The sequence below is a fragment of the Aotus nancymaae genome, unplaced genomic scaffold (assembly GCF_030222135.1).
Source record: "Aotus nancymaae isolate 86718 unplaced genomic scaffold, 86718_ANA_hifiasm-v0.15.2.pri h1tg000025l, whole genome shotgun sequence".
Classification (NCBI taxonomy): Eukaryota; Metazoa; Chordata; class Mammalia; order Primates; family Aotidae; genus Aotus; species Aotus nancymaae.
Window position 1 is genome coordinate 31176402 of NW_026988438.1, and position 17933 is coordinate 31194334.

General features: G+C 41.7%; 1 protein-coding gene across 3 annotated transcripts in view; it reads left to right on the forward strand.

The window, feature by feature from the left end:
• The window catches only part of CPVL (carboxypeptidase vitellogenic like), a 196547-nt gene that overhangs the window by 44493 nt on the left and 134121 nt on the right, over positions 1-17933 (forward strand). The window lies entirely within an intron of this gene.

Genomic DNA, 17933 nt, shown 5'->3' on the forward strand with positions numbered 1-17933 from the left:
GTAGAATACTGCCCTGAGATGCACAGAACTAAGATAATGAGAGGGGAAAAACTCAGTTATTGCCTCGGGTATCATCAGATAACTGTTAGCACCCAAATACTCAAGGTAAATAGGGAATGACTCATTCTTTCTTTTTTTGAGACAGAGTCTCACTTTGTCACCCAGGCTGGAGTGCAGTGGCACCATCTCGGCTCACTGCAACCTCTGTCTCCTGGGTCCAAGCGATGCTCGTGTCTCAGCCTCCTGAGTAGCTGGAATTACAGGTGCACGCCATCACGACCGGCTAGTTTTTGTAACTTTGGTAGACATGGGGTTTTGCCATGTTGCCCAGGCTAGTCTTGAACTCCTGACCTCATGTGATTTTCCCACCTCGTCCTTCCAAAGTTCTGGGATTACAGGTATGAGCCATTGTGCCTGGCCAGTGACTTTTTTTTTTTTTTTTTGGGAAGAAAGAAAAAAAAAAGAATGAAGGAGAGGAAGAAAAAGGAAGAAAAAGAGGGAGAGAGAACGGGAGTATTGCTTTATTGCCCAGGCTAGAATGCAGTCTAAAAATGGGAATTGAAAACCTTTTTTATGCCAATAATTGTGCTTAACAATGGAGACAGGAAGGAATAAGGGAAGAAAATAACAAACAAGCAGCCAACCAATATTTCATTTAAACCTGTGAAATGCTATGCAATTACTGAGGATTGATTTACTTCCAATTACGTAGTCACTTTTGGAATAGGTATGATGTGGTACTGATAAGAATGTGTGTTTTGTGTATTTGAAGTGAAGAGTTCTATAAATGTTTATTAAGTTTACTTGTTCCGGGTCTAAGTTCAAGTCCTGGATATCCTTGTTAATTTTCTGTCTCGTTGATCTGTCTAACATTGACAATGTGAAGTGACTCCTTTTTTTTTTTTTTTTTTTTTTGAGACGGGGTTTTGCTCTTGTTACCCAGGCTGGAGTGCAATGGTGCGATCTCAGCTCACTGCAACCTCCGCCTCCTGGGTTCAGGCAATTCTTCTGCCTCAGCCTCCTGAGCAGCTGGGATTACAGGCATGTGCCACCATGCCCAGCTAATTTTTTGTATTTTTAGTAGAGACGGGGTTTCACCATGTTGACCAGGATGGTCTCGATCTCTTGACCTCGTGATCCACCTGCCTCGGCCTCCCAAAGTGCTGGGGTTACAGGCGTGAGCCACCGCGCCCGGCAGTGCCTCCTTAATAGGAAGTGTGGTTCACTAAAGAGCAAACATTATTTTAGTTTAACATTTTCAATGGCTTTATAATACGGGATTTTCATTGACTGAACTAAGAACATTTAAAAGATGTAGGCAAGCTTCTCATAATTAGAAAGATAACTCTAGAACAATGACTCATTAATGTCTATGTTGACTTGGGAGAGAGGTAAGCTGGGCAAAAAGCTAAGAACTTTTTCCTGGTGAAAACAGTAACGGAGTTTGAACAATTATGCTATATTTGCAAGTTCAAAGATGTAAACCTTAATAGACAGGTCATCAGACAGCTATCACAGCTTATCTGAACTGGAACCAGGGTATTGAGATTTCTGTCCCTTCAGAGATACCGTAGGTATAACCTTGAACATGAAATCACATGCTTTCATTGCTTTAACTGAGACCCTGGGGTGAAGGACATGGTGGCGGTGGCGGCGGTGGCAGCGAAAAGAGGGGGAAGGACTGTGTCCTTAGATATTGGAGCCTGAACAAGCAAATTCTTAGCAGCTTATCTTTCCAATACAGCTGGGACTTATCTCTTAACTTTTTCTCTCTAGTCTGATTCTAGTTAGTGGCTGTCTTTATATTGCTTAGAGTTGTACAGGCCAAAATATTTACTTAGAACCCTGGGGCTAGCCCTTCCTCTTTTCTTTTTTGGGACTCTGTAACCCATTACCCCTCTTTCAAAAAGACCGCTTGACATACATAGGCTTTTGTACCTGTGTGATTCTCGGGAGAGAACGTAACTCAGCTCCCAAGTGATTCATTTTCTCGTTTATTCATTTAAATAATGTTTTTCCTAGTGTTTAATTATGAAAAGGTTTGAACATTCAGAAAAGTAAAAAAAGCTTTGCAATCTAGAATCTACCTAGATTCTATTATTGGTTAGAAGCCAGGCTATGGATTTCAATTGATTAATCAACTGGCATTGATTAGTTCCTACTGTTTGCCTAGAGCTTGGCTCAGCAAAGCTGTAAAAACATAAAAGGCAGGGTAGGGTTAAGGAACAAAGAGTGTTGATTTGGCAGAGCATAGGCTCAGAGTTTGTGAAGAGATCATGTAACTTTGGTTAGAAAAATTGTGTTGGAGTTGTATGGTGTAGGACATTGAATTTCACTGTAGAAAGTTTATACTTGATCCTGGTTGCAGGTGGGAGTCATTGAAGGCATGGGAGGAAGGGAGTGCCTTGTGTTTTAGAAAGCTGATTGCAGCATCGGCATTAGGCTAAATTGGAACGAAAAGGACTCGAAGTCTGAGAGATGTTAGGAAGCTTTGTAAATGTCTTAGGGCAAGTAAGGATTGAACTGTGGATAGAATGAAAAAAAGGAAGTAGGATGGCACTTGGTGACAGATTTAACTTGAGGATTTCTGGTTTTAGAACTCAGGCATCTGCGATGATAGTGGAGCATTATTAAGCATCTGGAAGTTGCTGGGCGTGGTGGCTCACATCTGTAATCCCAGCACTTTGGGAGGCTGAGGTGGGCAGATCACCTATGACCAGGAGTTCAAGACCAGCCTGGCCAACATGGCGAAACCCCATCTCTACAAAAAATAGAAAAATTAGCTGAGCTTGGTGGCACATGCTGTAATCCCAGCTACCCAGGAGGCTGAGGCAGGAGAATCACTGGAACCCAGGAGGCAGACGCTGCAGGGAGCCAAGATCGCATCACTACACTCCAGCCTGGGCAACAGAGCAAGACTCTGTCTCAAAAATAAATAAATAAAATCTGGAAGTCATAGAAGGAAGTTTGAGGAGAATAATGATGTCCTGTTATAGTCTGTGGGTTTGAAGGACTGATTGATTATCCATGTGGGAGTGACAGCTGACAGTGCTGATACTGTCCTGAAATGCCCAATAGCAATGTCAGGACTGAACAAACATTTGGACTAGCAATTAATACTCAAGGGGTGGTTGAATGAGAATGTATGAAAGGAGAAAAAAGAAGGACAAGGCCTTGAAGAAAATCTGAATATATGACGTTCTTGGAACAAAAAATAAATACAGATGTTCAATGACCTGTTAGTATTTTAATGGCTGTTCATCTACAGTGTTACTGTAGCTGCAGTTCTCCTTAATAACTGACAACACTCCCTGACTAAAGGACCGTATCCGCGCTAGTAAAGTGAAGTAAGCCTTTCCTGTTCCCGTTGTGGGAAGTGCAGGGGGAAGAAAAAGAGAAGGTTAAATAATTTTTTATCTAGGACTTTTAGAGCATACAATGCTTTTTCCAGGTAACCCATTTCCAGATTGGAAGCCAAATAATTTAATGAACTTGTCTATCTTTTCACAAGGCAACACCTACTTAATCTGGGAGCTATGACAACCCGTCCTGATAGTGGCAATATTTTCCAAACCAAACCTCTAGTGTGATACATATTCTGGATCCACGGTCATCAAGCCTTTATACAACTATGTAGCCATCAAGACCCCCTTCTTTCTTTCCACTTAATTTTTATATTTATTTTTATTTTTTCTCTGGTACTTGATTCAGGACCTTTGTACCTTAGTACTTTAGTACCTGCTCTATATTCAGAATAGATATTCAGCTCTGCGAACCCACTTATTATAATGACCACTGGCAAGGCAAAGGGGTTTAGAGTCATTTAGCATCTTCTCTGTTGCTAGGGACTGTTCCAAGATCTCAAATAGAAAGTGAGGGCAGAGACTGTGTTTTGTCTCTCTGCAGGTCCTGAAGTAAGTGTGTATATGTATACATATAATCTCTCGTATCCCTCACTAGAACAATGAAAAAGAGTGTGATTCTACTTGGAATGCAAGTCGTTTGTCTAAGGGTACAGGGCTTTTAAGTGGCAGAAACCACATTTGAAGCTGTGAGGGCATACTTTTACTTATTTTTTAATCTCTGAAATGGACTCTGTTGCCTGGGCTGGAGTGCAGCAGGGTGATCTTAACTCCCTTCAATCTCCACCTCCCGGGTTCCAACAATTGTCTTGCTTCAGCCTCCCGAGTAGCTGGGACTACAGGCATGCACCACCATGCCTGGTTAATATTTACATTTTTAGTAGAGATGGGATTTCACTATGTTAGGCAGGCTGGTCTCGAACTCCAGACCTTGTGATCTGCCCGCCTCTGCCTCCCAAAGTGCTGGGATTACAGGCGTGAGCCACCATGCCCGGGCTGAGGGCATACTTGAAATCTTTCATGCTATTCCCACTGGACTGCATTGCCTTCCCAGATACTACTGGCTGTATACTAGGCACTGTGTTAGGTGTTAGCACATGTAGGCTCCTTACTGTGGCCCCTGTTTTGGGAAGGTGATCAGCAGGGAAGCTCAAAGCACATTGCACAATTAGTTATTACTGGCGGGGTGTCTGCGCTCTGGTCCTGCCTTGTTTTCACCCAGCTTCTTAAACTCTATAGGAAGGGCCAGACTCTCTAAGAAATGCCAACCCCTAAAACTGATAAAAAGGTCATGCAACCTTCCTACTTCCCTGAGTTCAACAACCACTTCATCCATTCTTCTTAAGATCATGCCTTCAATCCCGGGCTGATTTAAGGGTGAAGTGGAGAAAAAAACTTCTTGCTTGTATGTTTATTTCATCAATATTCTGCCCTCCTTCATTGTCTCACAGTTGTGCCTGTCTAAGGTCACTTTTTGCTTTTTTCTTATTATCCATTCCTGGTGAGTCTTTGGAGAGAGGGTGTGATAGAATGTGGAGCCTAGAGCAAGATTACCCCCAGTTGACTCTGGAAGCCATAAGAATTATGCTGCTTCCTCAAGGCTTTTTTCCCAAAGTTAGAAGAAGCAAGCTGTGTAGTAAGTAATAGGATTTGCATTGTGAATGGAGTCATCCTCCAGTGAAGACTTGGTGCAGTGTTTATTTGTAGTGGGGCACAGAACTGCATTCTTCATGCTTTATGACAGTACTTAGGGCTTATTGGTTTTCATGTATGTCTCTTTGCTAGAATGAGGGCTCCTTGAAGGTAGATGCTGTCCGCTTTTCATCTTTAACTCCTCCACAAGTTTTAGCGAAGTAAATCTCTAAAGAGTTGAGTTCTGTTAAAGGAGAGAAAACTATTTGTATAGAAGACTGTGGGTAGAAGTCTGTAAGTTTGTCTGATTTGAGACAGGGTCTTGCCACATTACATAGGCTGGTCTTGAACTCCTAGACTCAAATAACCCTCCCACCTCGGCCTCCTAAAGTGCTGGGATTAAGGTGGAAGCCACTGTGCCCAGCCGAGGCCTGCATGTTTGAATGGATCAAGAAATGTGATTGGTTAGTGCTGAGGGAGGGTAGGCAGGTTGCAGGGAAAGGCCTGGCTAGGGAAAAGCTCATAAGCTCTTAATTCAAGCAACAGTAAATGTAGAAAGTGAAATAAACATGAAGCCATTCTGAGTCCCATGCAGACCCTAGGAAATATCTCCTTTATATTCCACACAAGGGGAAATGGCAGCCGTAGCTAATTCTGAAAATGAAAAATGTTCCTGCCTGGGCTGCTTGAGGAAGAATATTATTAGTAATCAGCCAGTCAAGTGGAAATAAGTCGTTTTGTTTTCTCCCCTCCTAAGTATTGGCGTGTTGGTAGAATTAACCTGGCTGGCAGGAGAATGAACCGCCTGTGCTGCTGGGACACAGGAGCTTTCTGAGCTGGCAGACTGCACACTCCATGTGAAGCCACGACTTTTTCCACCGTTCATGTGTATCCATGTGTCTGAATGTTGGTGTCTGCATAATCTGAGACTTTTGTTTCAGAGAAAAATTGCTGGAAGCCACTGATTTAGAATTTGTTGATAGGATTTTTTTTAAATCCATGCTCAAAAACCATGTAACTTAATAACTTTCATAGCCACCCCCCCACCCTCTGCCAAAAAAAAAAAGCCTGCCTTATGTTTCTTAGGTCGTCTTATGAACAGTGACAGAAATGTGTAGGTTCAGGGCACCCAGAGCAGATGTGGAAGTTCTTTCATTAAGGGAGCTTGCATGAATCAGCACTGACTCAAAGCCTGCCGCAGTTTTAGCCCGATCTCCTTGGCTGCATTTTTAGAATCTTAGACATTCCAAGCTGAGAGGGATTTTGGGAGTTATATAGACCATCTAATCCCCAGAATTTACCAGTGAAGGAACTGAAGTCCAAGGGGAGAAGTGAATTGGCTTGCCCAAGGATATACTTGTTGACAAAGTGAAGGCTGGAACTTTCTGCTTTGTGCATTCAGCAATTGTGGCAGAGCCTTTCCTGCTCGTATTAGCATATGATATACTATAGAGAGCCGCAGCCATCCTCTATGGTCTGGCTTTATTGTCTCTTCTCTATTTTTTAGTCTCCCTTCTACCTTTTCTCAGTACACCTTTCAAGTGGGATGGATGATGAAAGCCATTAGAACATGAGAAATACACATGTAATGACACAAAGTTAGGTTTGTTAGCTTTATATGCAGCAAAGGAGGACACATACCCATGGGATGGAAGAAGAGGGAAGAGGCATCTGAAAGATTTGGCCCGTGCTTGAATGAGTCAAAGGAGGGATCAGGGAAGAGGAACCCGCTGGATTAGCTGCTGCCAAGTGCCCATGGCAGCTCAGGAACTTACACTCCCGGCAGTTTCTGTTCAGGAGATAGAAGGGACAAAGTGATATCATTGGTGAGAAAACAGCAATTGTTTGGAAAAAAAGGACTGTCCATCATAATGCAGCTGCAGAGTGGCCTTGGGTGTATAGAAACACTGTCAGTGTTCTGTTGGGAGCATCTTAGGCTGATGAGCAGCAGCGCTGATTTTCACACTGAGGGATCTGGGTCTCTCTCCCCACCCAGCCATCTAAGTCACATCTGGGATCATCCTAGATTCTTTATTCTATTTTAACTCTAATATATGATCACAAGTTTTTCCAATTTTACTTTCTAATTCTTTTTCTTATTGTTTGGAGACAGAGTCTCGTGCTGTCACCCAGACTGGAGTGCAGTGGCGTGATCTTGGCTCACTGCAACTTCCACCTATGGGGTTCAAGCAATCCTCCTGCCTCAGCCTCCTGAGTAGCTGGGATTACAGGCACACACCACCAAGCCTGGCTAATTTTTGTATTTTTAGTAGAGACGGGGTTTTGTCATGTTGGGCAGGCTGGTATGGAACTCCTGACTTCAGGTGATCTACCCACCTCGGTCTCCGAAAGTGCTGGGATTACAGGTGTGAGCTACTGCACCCAGCCAACCTTCTAATTATTTTTAAGTCTGCCCTGTCCACACTATTACTATTTTCCTGCCCTAGTTCAAACTCCCATCATCTTTATTCTATATTATTGTGAAGCGTATTAACTGGCCTTCCTGCCTTCTGTCTTTCTGGCTTAAGTCCATCCTTACATTAATGTTCATAGTAGTGTTTTCAAATTGTAAAGCCCTTCAGTAGTTCCTAGTCACTAGAGGATAAAGATTCTTAGCTTATCTAGAAAACTCTCCCTGATCAACTCTCTATTAACTTCTCTAGATTCTATCCTATTTCTCTACTTCCTACTTAAGCTTTTCTTGCTTTTCTCCTGCCTCTGTATTGGTTTTCTATTGCTGCATAACAGATTTTTAAATGCTATAAATTCCATGACCTCTCAAAATAGTGATATAGGTGTTAAGAAGAAATTATTTAGGCAGATAGTGAGGGTACAGGAGTCCTCGGTAAGGTTTTCCTTTTAATGAAAAGCAGCCCGTAGATCATTTTCTTTTCTAACAAAGAGCAGCCTACATATAAAATTGAGCTGTACACATAGATGAGCAAGTTGGAAACTTGCATGGGTGAATGCCAGCAGTTGTGCCAATAGGAAAAGGCTACCTGGGACTAGGCATGTTCAAAATGGCCACTCCGTCTTCCCTTTTCTTTTCCAGCCACGCGTGCAGTAGGGAGCGGACACTGTGGTGCTGGCCAAGTGGAAAACCTATTTGCATAATAAAGTTCGGGTGAGGTGGCCAGCTTCCCTGCATGCTATGTAAATATCACACCTGGTCCAGCCAATCTGTGGTCAATCTGTCTCTATATAAAACAGACACTGCCTCCTCAAGCCTGTCTATAAAATCCAGTGCACTCCACAGAGGGCCAGATCTCCCATTCAGACCCCCCTCTCTGTTGGGAAAGAGAGATCTGTTTTCCTTTCTCCTTCTTTTGCCTATTAAACCTCTGCTCCATTCACTCCTTATGTGTGTCCATGTCCTTAATCTCAGTCCAAGATGGTGAACCCCAGGAATTTACCCCAGATGATGATGCTCCCTCAATAGAAGAGACAGCAGCAAATGAGGAAAGTATTTGAGGGATTCATTTGATTAGGAGTTAAAGTCAAGGTTGGAAACTAGTTTGGAGGTTTGCAGTAGTCCAGGCAAGTGACAATAAGGAACTGGATTAGCCCCTGAGAGTACGTTTAGAGAGGAGAAGGTGGTTTTGAAAAACATCTAGGAGATTCAATTGGTGATTGATTGGCTGTGGAAATGCAGGGCCAGAGAAAAATGTATAAATCAAGAAGACATTCTGGATTTTTGGCTTTAGTACTTGAGTTTATGGGAGTATTTCTAACCAAGACAAAAAAAAGGGAAGTAAGGATAAGTTTAGGGAAGGAGATAATAAGTTTAGTTTTCGAGTTCTGCTGAACTACTTTTGATATTTGTAAATATAATAAAAGTAATGTTACAATTCTCCTGATAAAAATTTTAGTCGTCTTCTCCACCCCTCCCCATCCTTGTCTTATCTCTGAGACCTCCTCTCATACTTTTACCTGTTTGTTCTAGCCTTTAATTCCAAATTTCCAAGTAATCTACCTAATCTATTTCTTGATTATTGGTTTAGAGTCACACTTTTTATTTGAGGTATTTTCTATTGACTTAACAAGGTGAGATTTTACCACTTTTACATACATTATCTCCTCACTTTCCTACTTAAATTTTTTTTGCTAAATCAATATCTAAGATTTACCTTATGTAAATATTGCTCACTGCTGAGCCAAGTAGTATACTATAGTTGCAATCCATATCTTGTACAGTTTTATTTTCTTCATCAAATTAATGCCTCTTTGGATTGTTGTATTTTCCCTATCACTATAACTTCTGTCCAGACTTACTGACAGAACTGTAATATCCGTAATGATAGGATTTTTTTTTTTTTTTTTTTTACAAAAGCTCATGCAGTAGTCAATTATAGATAAATTTCTTCATTGAGGACATCTCATGTGGATCCCTCTGTCTTACTGCTCCGATATGCACTGGTGGCTCTTCAGATCTATCGGTTATTCTGTGATTTCACTTCCCCTCTTCAGTCCTAGTTCCCCTGTTACTGGGCTTCTATGTCTTCCTCTTTCTTGGTTTTCATCCTTGTTTTGGTGGACCACATTTTCCAGTAGCTTTCTGAGAAGTGGTATATGAGGAACATTAAATAAAAATCTGGCTGGTTCCCAAGCTGCATATGAGGTGAAAAAAATTAAATAAAAATCAAAGTCAAAATATAACTGGGTGTGGTAGCTCACAACTGTAATAGCAGCATTTGGGGAGGCTAAGGCAGGAGGATCGCTTAAGCCCACAAGCTAGAAGCTGAAGTGAGCTGTGATTGCATGATTGTACTGTGACTGCAGCCTGGGTGACAGAGTGAGACCCTATATCTTAAAAAATCATGTTTCTGAATATTTAATTATGATTGGTATTTTGACTGTGTAAACAATTCTAGTTTGAAAATAATTTTTCTCAGAATTTTGAAAGGATTTTTTCCCAGTATCTTTTAGCTACTGCTAGGTGCTGCTGTTGAAAAGTGTAATACCATTTTGGTTCTTGATTCTTTTTATATGATATCATTATCTTTTTTTCTCTCTGGAAAATTTATAATAGTCACTTTATTTCTGAAATATGTTCTTCATTTTTTCATTTTTTGATCTGGGAACTTGAAGGTTCCTTTAAATCTGAAAAATCCTATCTATACCTCTGCAAATGTTTTTGTACTGTTTCCTTGATAATTTCTTACCCTGAAGATTTTTTTTAGACAAGGTCTCTTTCTGTCATCTAGGCTGGTGTGGAATGGTGCAATCATGGCTCACTGGAGCCTTGACCTCCTGGGGCCCAAGTGATCCTCCCACCTCAGCCTCACAAGTAGCTGGGATCACAGGTGTGTGCCACCATGCCTGGCTAATGTTTTAAACTTTTTTTTTGTAGAAATGAAATCTCATTATGTTTTCCAGGCTGGACTCAAACTCCTGGGCTCAAGCTATCCTGTTGCCTTGGTCTCCCAAAGTTCTGGGATTACATGAGCCACACGATCTCCCCTGAATTTTATCTGCCTTCATTTTCTGGAACTCCCGTTAGTCAGATATTGGTCTTCTGAAACCACAATCTTCTAATTTTCTTTTATTTTTTCTGCCTATTTTTAAAAGTTCTACTATTTTCCAATTATATTTTCTGTCAGATTTCTATGACTTCATTGCACTGTCCTTTTATCAAATCTTAAAATTTCTATTTTTAATTTTCAGAAGCATGTTCTTGTTTTTTATTCTGTTGTTTAATGAATGCAATATCTTCTCTTATCTCCTTAAAGACATTTTGTTTTTTTGGGAGTTATTCTGCTTCATACATTGCTATTTCTTGTGAGATTTTATTTTCGTGCAGTTTGTTTTGTATTTTCTACCAAGTTGGAGGCTTTCCTCAAATGTCCATTGGTTCCTTGATACCTATTTACATAATTAAGTGTGAGAAACTAAATTGCTGGTTGGACACTGCATTGTGTTGAAGGGATTTCTCAGTAGTTAACTGGCTTCCTGCAGTTGATTGGTGGATCCAACACACTTCATTAGAGGATCCTACATGTCAGTATGTGTAGGCTCTTTCTCTAAGAGAATGCAGTTGTTGCAGAGAAGAGTCCTTCAGTTTCCTGCAGAGGCTGAAGAATGAAGGCATAGAGTCCTTACTACCAACGTTCTTATTGCTGAGTGTTCAAGGGGCTGGGGTCTGTCAGTGTGTAGACTGAGTTTTCAATTATCGCTCACCCAACTTTCACTTTTTCTTATATTCCCAAGTTCAGAGCATCCCCGCTGAAAATGTCCAAATAATGAATTTTCTACAGAATAAGTCTCTCACTTCCTCTTTTAGATTGGCCGGGGGTGGTGGAGGGAGACACTTGAGGCTCTAAGTGCTGTTATAGACTCAAACCAGTTCCTCCATTTTCAGCCCCATATTTCACTTTTGCCTTCTACAGTACTTAGCATTTTGACACTTTCTGTAGTTGTGTGGTGTTGAATTAGCTTATTTCTCAGTTACATTCTGCTTTCATTCTCTGCAGACTATCTGTTTGCTCTCCATCTAAGCAAGTTTTTGCTTTCAGAAACTGCTGACAGAGCAGTAACAGAGGGTGTTCAGTGGCTTGTGAAGCAGAAGAACCAGTTGGTGGGCTTTTTCTCTCTACCTTGGATACTATATGCAATGGACTTTGAAATACCTAATGAGGGAATGCAGTGACTTCCGAAGACATTTTGGCTGGTTTGGTTTGAGAAATCCTTTCTCATGTTCCACTCTCTCTTTGATCTGCCCCATTTACTGTTGTCTCTCCTATTTTCTTGGGTGTTGGCATTTATAACTTAAAAAAAAAAGTCTTGTTTTAGAGAGGTTTCATGAGGGGACAGAAATAAACAAATGTGTCCAATTCACCATGCTTCAGCAGAAGAATTAAATAGCATTTTGACATGTTGAGTTTCATATACCCATGGGGCATCTGGTAAAACTGTTAGGCAGGCAGTTGGATAGATGAGGGAGAAACGTTTGAGAGGCATTCTCATTTTGAGTGGTGTCCACAGAAAGCACTGGTGAAAGTGCTGAGACTACTCTTTAGTGTGTGGAAGTGTGATAAGCTGTGAACCAAGGATAGAATCCTAGAAGAATTCTAGATGATCCATGAAAACACAAATTACAGAAGGCAAGGAGGCATCAATAAATTTACCAAAGGGGCAATGTCAGCACATCAGAAAGGTCAATAAAGATGAAGACAATTTTTCCTTTTGAATTTAGAAATATGGAGATTATTAATGATTTTAGCACGATGATATGCACAGAAGTCAGAATGCATTAAGAAAATGAAAACAGTCTTTTTTGCTTTCAGAAACTGCTGACAGAGCAATAATAGAGGATGTTCAGTGGTTTCTGAAGCAGATGAACCGGTTGGTGGACTTTTTTTCTTGCCTCCACCTTGGATGCTAAAGGCAGTGGATTTGAAATACCTAATGAGGGAATGCAGTGACTTCCTTGTCTTTGGATTAGCTATATGAAGACATTTTGGCTGGTTTGGTTTGAGAGATCATTTCTCATGCTCCATTCTTTTCAGGGTTGGTGTGAGCAAGCCAGACTATATGGGGCTTTAAATTCTGGATATAACTGATGAAGCCGATATTGTTAACCATGCCTTTCTTCAGTTGTATATGTGATTAAATGTTTGCAAGAATATAGAGATAGTGGAGTATAGGGGTTACACTAGATTAAAACCTAAATTCTGTTTTTGAAGTCTCTGAGGGAGCCAAAAACACAGCACTTTGTCTCCTTGAGTTCTGAAGAAATTGAGAAATAAGACAGAAGAGCAAGGCAGGGGGACAGCAAAACATCAGCTTGATTAACAAGGGAGGCTGAGCTAGAATGGTGCTTTTCCTTTTGGGCAAATGGGCTTCCTATGACTGATGCCCAAGTTGAGAAGACTTGCTCAGCAATCCTCAGGTCCACACAGGGTGGAGAGAGAAAAGCACCGTTCCATGTGGGAATGGGCAGTGAGGTGAGCTCAACATGACCAGTTTACCCAAATGTACTGTTAGAGCAGTTAAATTCCTTAAATTCCTCTTCAAAGCATTAGCTGCCTAGTCATCTGCTATGACAAACCCCTTCTGCTGCTGCTTCTGTGATGCACTTACTTATTTACAAAAGTTTGAGTCTTCGCCAACCAGGATCAGTTTCGATTGCGTGGTCTAATCCCAGCCAATGAGGGAAAGACACAGAAGTAGAGACTGCATTAGGGATTAAAAAAACCCCTTCACTCCTTTGTTCAGTGTGCTCTCGCAGCAGCTAAAAGTGGAAGTAGCACCCTTCTACAGAAGTAAATTTACCTTGCTGAGAAATGCTTTGTTCAAGCGCTCATCTTCTTTGCGATTCTGAGCTTGTATTTCCGACAGTACCCATCAGGTGAACCTTTCTATCTGAGACCCTACCCCTATGGAGGAAGAAGGCAGCAGCAAGGGGCCAGCAGTGTTACACTGTTGGACTTCCTGGACATTGAGAGAGGGATCCAGAGCTGAGAAAAAGCAAGGCCCTAAAACACAGGTTGGCTTTCAATACCCAGCAGCAGCCTATACCTAATCCCCCTTCAAACCACTCTGACTATCGCTCACTGGCCCCCAGCCATGCTGGCTTCCATCTGCATTGTCTCCTGTTAATGGCCTTTGCAGTCACTGTTCTGCCAGGAACTCTTCTTCCTAGACACTGTCTCATGCCCTTGGATCTGCTCAGATGTCACCTACTCAGGGGGGCGTTCCCTGACCACCTATCTCAAATAGTGCCACTGCTTGACCCCTTCCTTTCTATTTCGTTTATCCGGCTTTGATTTTCTTAAAAGCTCTTGCCTGTTTGTCAGTTCATGAACGCAGATGCTGTCTGTTTTATTCATTGTATGAGCTAAGGATATATTCAGTGAATGAGCTGATGGTTCAGTTAACTTGGAGTCTGTTCCAGCTCAGCTGCTGCCTGGACTGTTATTGCTTGCAAAGTGGCCCAGTCAGCATGGGCCTCTATTGAAGTGCTACACTAACTCCTTTTAAGAGTGGAGGTAGGCTGAGGCGCAGTGGCTCATGCCTGTAATCCCAGCACTTTGGGAGGCCGAGGAAGGCGAATTGCTTGAGCCCAGGAGCTCAAGACCAGCCTGGCCAATATGGTGAAATCCCATCTCTACAACAAGTTCAAAAATTAGCTGTGTGTGGTGGCATGCACTGGTGGTCCCAGCTACTTTGGAGGATGAGGTGGGAGAATCACTTATGCCCAGGAGGCAGAAATTGCAGTGAGCCAAAATTGTGCCACTGCACCCCAACCTGGGAGACAGAGTGAGGCCCTGTCTCAAAAAAGAAGAGTGGAGGTGAGGTTTGAATGAGACAACGTATGGAAGGTTGCTGAGAAATGTACCAGAATAGTGGAAGCAAGTACTATAGAGTGGTTACTGCTACAAATAGTAGTCTCTCTCTTAGAAGCAGGGAGAAGTTTCTTGTCACTTCAGGGGAGTGGTGGTTAAACTGATAACATTGCCGAATCTACTAGAATTATCGCCATATAAAATGTTCTCATTCGTTGTTCCCAATCTTAGCCTTGTGGTTGCCACACTGGGTACCCTAATGTTTTTATTGGAACATTTTAATTATAGTAGGCAATCAAATGCAGGCAATTCTAAGAAGAAAAGGGCCACACTGACTTGAGCAAAACTAACAAAACATTCCTCGTTGAAGACATTGACTTTGCCATGAGATTTTAATGCCCTAAAGAGTAGAGAGCTTCACTTACCCCCCATCCCAAAAGTAATTTTTGAAATGGAAAGAAGTAAACTAGAAATCCATTATGAAGCAATCTGTGGACCTGTGGTTTTTTACTTCTTTACAGATAAATATACCTTTAAATCACTTGCAATTTCAGTGTGTATAAATCCTGCAAATGGTAAGATAAAACAATCCAGTTTATTCAGATTCTGCTTTTATCAACAGTTACAATGAGGCAGATTTTGTTACATTCTGTCATTTATATAGCAGTAAATGGAAAGTATATGGATTTTAGCATCCTCTAGATGAGGCTTCAAATTCCAGCTTTACTACTTAACAGCTGAGGGGGCATGAGAAAATTATTTAACCTGGAACTGAGTTTACTCATATGAGTATCTTACATAAAGCTCTGGTCTTAGAGCTTGTCTAAGAATAGTGTCACAGTCAAAACATAGTGCCACTGACACAGCACAGGTTTTCTTGACTGTGACACTATTTAACAAGAGAGCCCATTTAATTGTATTTAGCCCAGACGTTCCCAAATGTTTTTCCTTATAAAATCTGTTAAAATGCTACAGAATTGGTATTCCATAAAGGACCCCATGGGAAATCCTGGCTTGCAATAATACCAGACATATTTAATGTAAGAAATCAATTTTGCTTCCCTTTTCCTGTTTAGTGTTAGCCAGTCAGAATTTTCACCTGGACACCTACCGGACAACTTAAAGTAGATCTCTTGGGGTTTGGTGCCTTCACGCCCTCCATCCCAACTCCTTCCATAGTCTTCCCAATCTCCAATAATGGCCCCACTATTCACGTATTAGTTTCCTAGGGATGCTGTAACAAAATACCACCATTTGGGTGACTTGAAACAAATTTATTGTCTCACAGTTCTGGATGCTAGAGTCCAACATTAATGTGTCATCAGGGCCGTGCTCTCTCTGAAACTTATAGGCTAGGATCTTCCCTGCCTCTAGCTGTTGGTGTTTGCCTGGCACTCCTTGGCTTGTAGATATGTCATTTAGTGTCTGCCTCTGTTGTCACATGGCATTCTCCTCTATAGTTCCCTCCTGTTATTATAAGGACTTGAGTTACATTAGATGAAAGCCCTGCCCTACTCTAACTCCAGTATAATCTCATTGTAGCTAATTATTAGGTTGGTGCAAAATTACTTTTAATTAAAAGTAATGACAAAAACTGCAAATACTTTTGCATCAACGTTACTACATCTGCAAAGACCCTATTTTCAAATAACGTCATATTCTGAGGTGCTTGGAGTTAGGACTTCAAAATATCTTCAAGTGCGTGCATAACAATCCATGCAGTCACTCTGGGCAGAAAGCAGGTGCTGTCTTTGCACTTCTTTTCTTTCCCTCAGCCATTTTATCTGGTCTATGAGCAAACACTCTTAGATCTGCCTTCAAGTCTAGCTGACCCTTTCTCATTACCTCCCCTGCTACTCCTTGATCCCAGCCGTTGTCACCTCTCCTGGATTGTAACCTCAGCTTCTTATTTGGTATCCCGGTTCCATCCTAATTTCCCTTATGTCTACTTGTTAGATAGCAACCAGAGCAATCATATCAGAGTAAACCGGTTGCTATTCCTCCCTTACTCAAAACGCTCTGATGGTCTCTCATTATCATTAGAATAAAATGCTAACACTGATGAAGGAAAATGACTCTCCCCGCTCTGCCACATCAATCTCCCCAGCCTCACTGTGTACCACCCGCTCCCCAATTGATGGTGCCCACAACCCACAGTAAGTACCTGCCTGTACCTCAGGGCCTTTGTACTGTTTCCTTAAGGCTGGCTCCCTCTCATCTCAGATCATCTACCCAAAGATGCGTTTGCCACTCGTTGTTAGGTGAAACACTTGCACCCCATCTGGCAGAGACCAGAGAAAGTTTTTTTTTGTTTTTAAAATTATTTTTATTGATTACTTTTTTTTTTTTTTTTTTTTTTTTTTTGAGACAAAGTCTCCGTCACCCAGGCTGGAGTGCAGTGGTGCAGTCTCAGCTGATGCAACCTCTGCCTCCTGAGTTCAAGTGATTCTCATGCCTCAGCCTCATGAGTACCTGGGATTACAGGTGTGCGCCACCAGGCCTGGCTAATTTTTTTATTTTTAGTAGAGATGAAGTTTCACCATGGTGGCCAGGCTGGTCTTGAACTCTTGACCTCAAGTGATCTGCCTGCCTTGGCCTCCCAACGTGCTGGGATTACAGGCCTGAGCCATCATCACGCCTGGTCTAGAGAGAGTTTTGTCACCAGTCATGAAGCGAAGCTCTCAGGAAACAAAAGGAGAGAAACAGGAAACAGTTAGCTGTCCCTGGGAGGGAAAGGATCAATAACTAATGGGTCCCCCCAAATCAGATTTACATACGAGTCACAATTTAAACAAATGATTTTCTTGTGCTAATCTGAATTTGGAAAGGAAATTCCTACCTAGAAGAAGAGATCTGAGAGAGCTGATTTTGGTAAGAAAACAAAAAAAGCAAAAAAAAATTTTAACCTTCGTTGTTTTTTGGTTAGTTGTCCCAGGATCTCATCTGCAGGTTCTGGAACTAGTCGGGTATCTCAGCCACTCCATGTTGCCTGCCAGAAACTGTAAGGGGAAAAAAAGAATCTTTTTCTCATCCATCACAAGGTTCACAGCTGAGACCCCTGTAACAAATAAAAAGAAAAAAAAAACAGATTAAACGAGAAAAGTATAAAAGTTGTATTTAATATAAGTTTCCAATGACACAGAATCCTTCAGAATACAAAGCCCCACAGACCCAGGGAAAACTGTGTGTCTTTAGGGACATTGTGCAGAGATGTGATTGGAGGACAAAGGGTGTGATCTAATGGTAATGAACCGGGGAACTCATCAAGGCCTGTTGGTTCAGATTCTTTTCAGCCTCAGCTTGACATTCCTTCCCTCTGGGTATAGGGCAGGACCCTTCTGGAATGAGGGTCTCATGACCTACTTTCAGGGGAAGTAGGTCAGAGAATTCTTTCATGGCCAGCTCTCAGGAGAAAAAGGTGGGAAAAGGTCAGAGAGCAGCCTTCCTGCTTCTGCTGTTCTCTCAATTTCCTGCAGTTTAAAATATTATGCCAAGGTGCTGTTATTTTGGGGTATCATGTTCTGAGCCCTGACACCTCATTTCCTTGCTTTACCACTTATTGACTGTGAACCTGGGCAAATCACTTAAATTCTCTGAGGATCAGTATCTCATGTATAAAATAAGATGACAAGGTAAGGTTATTTCTAACCCTTAC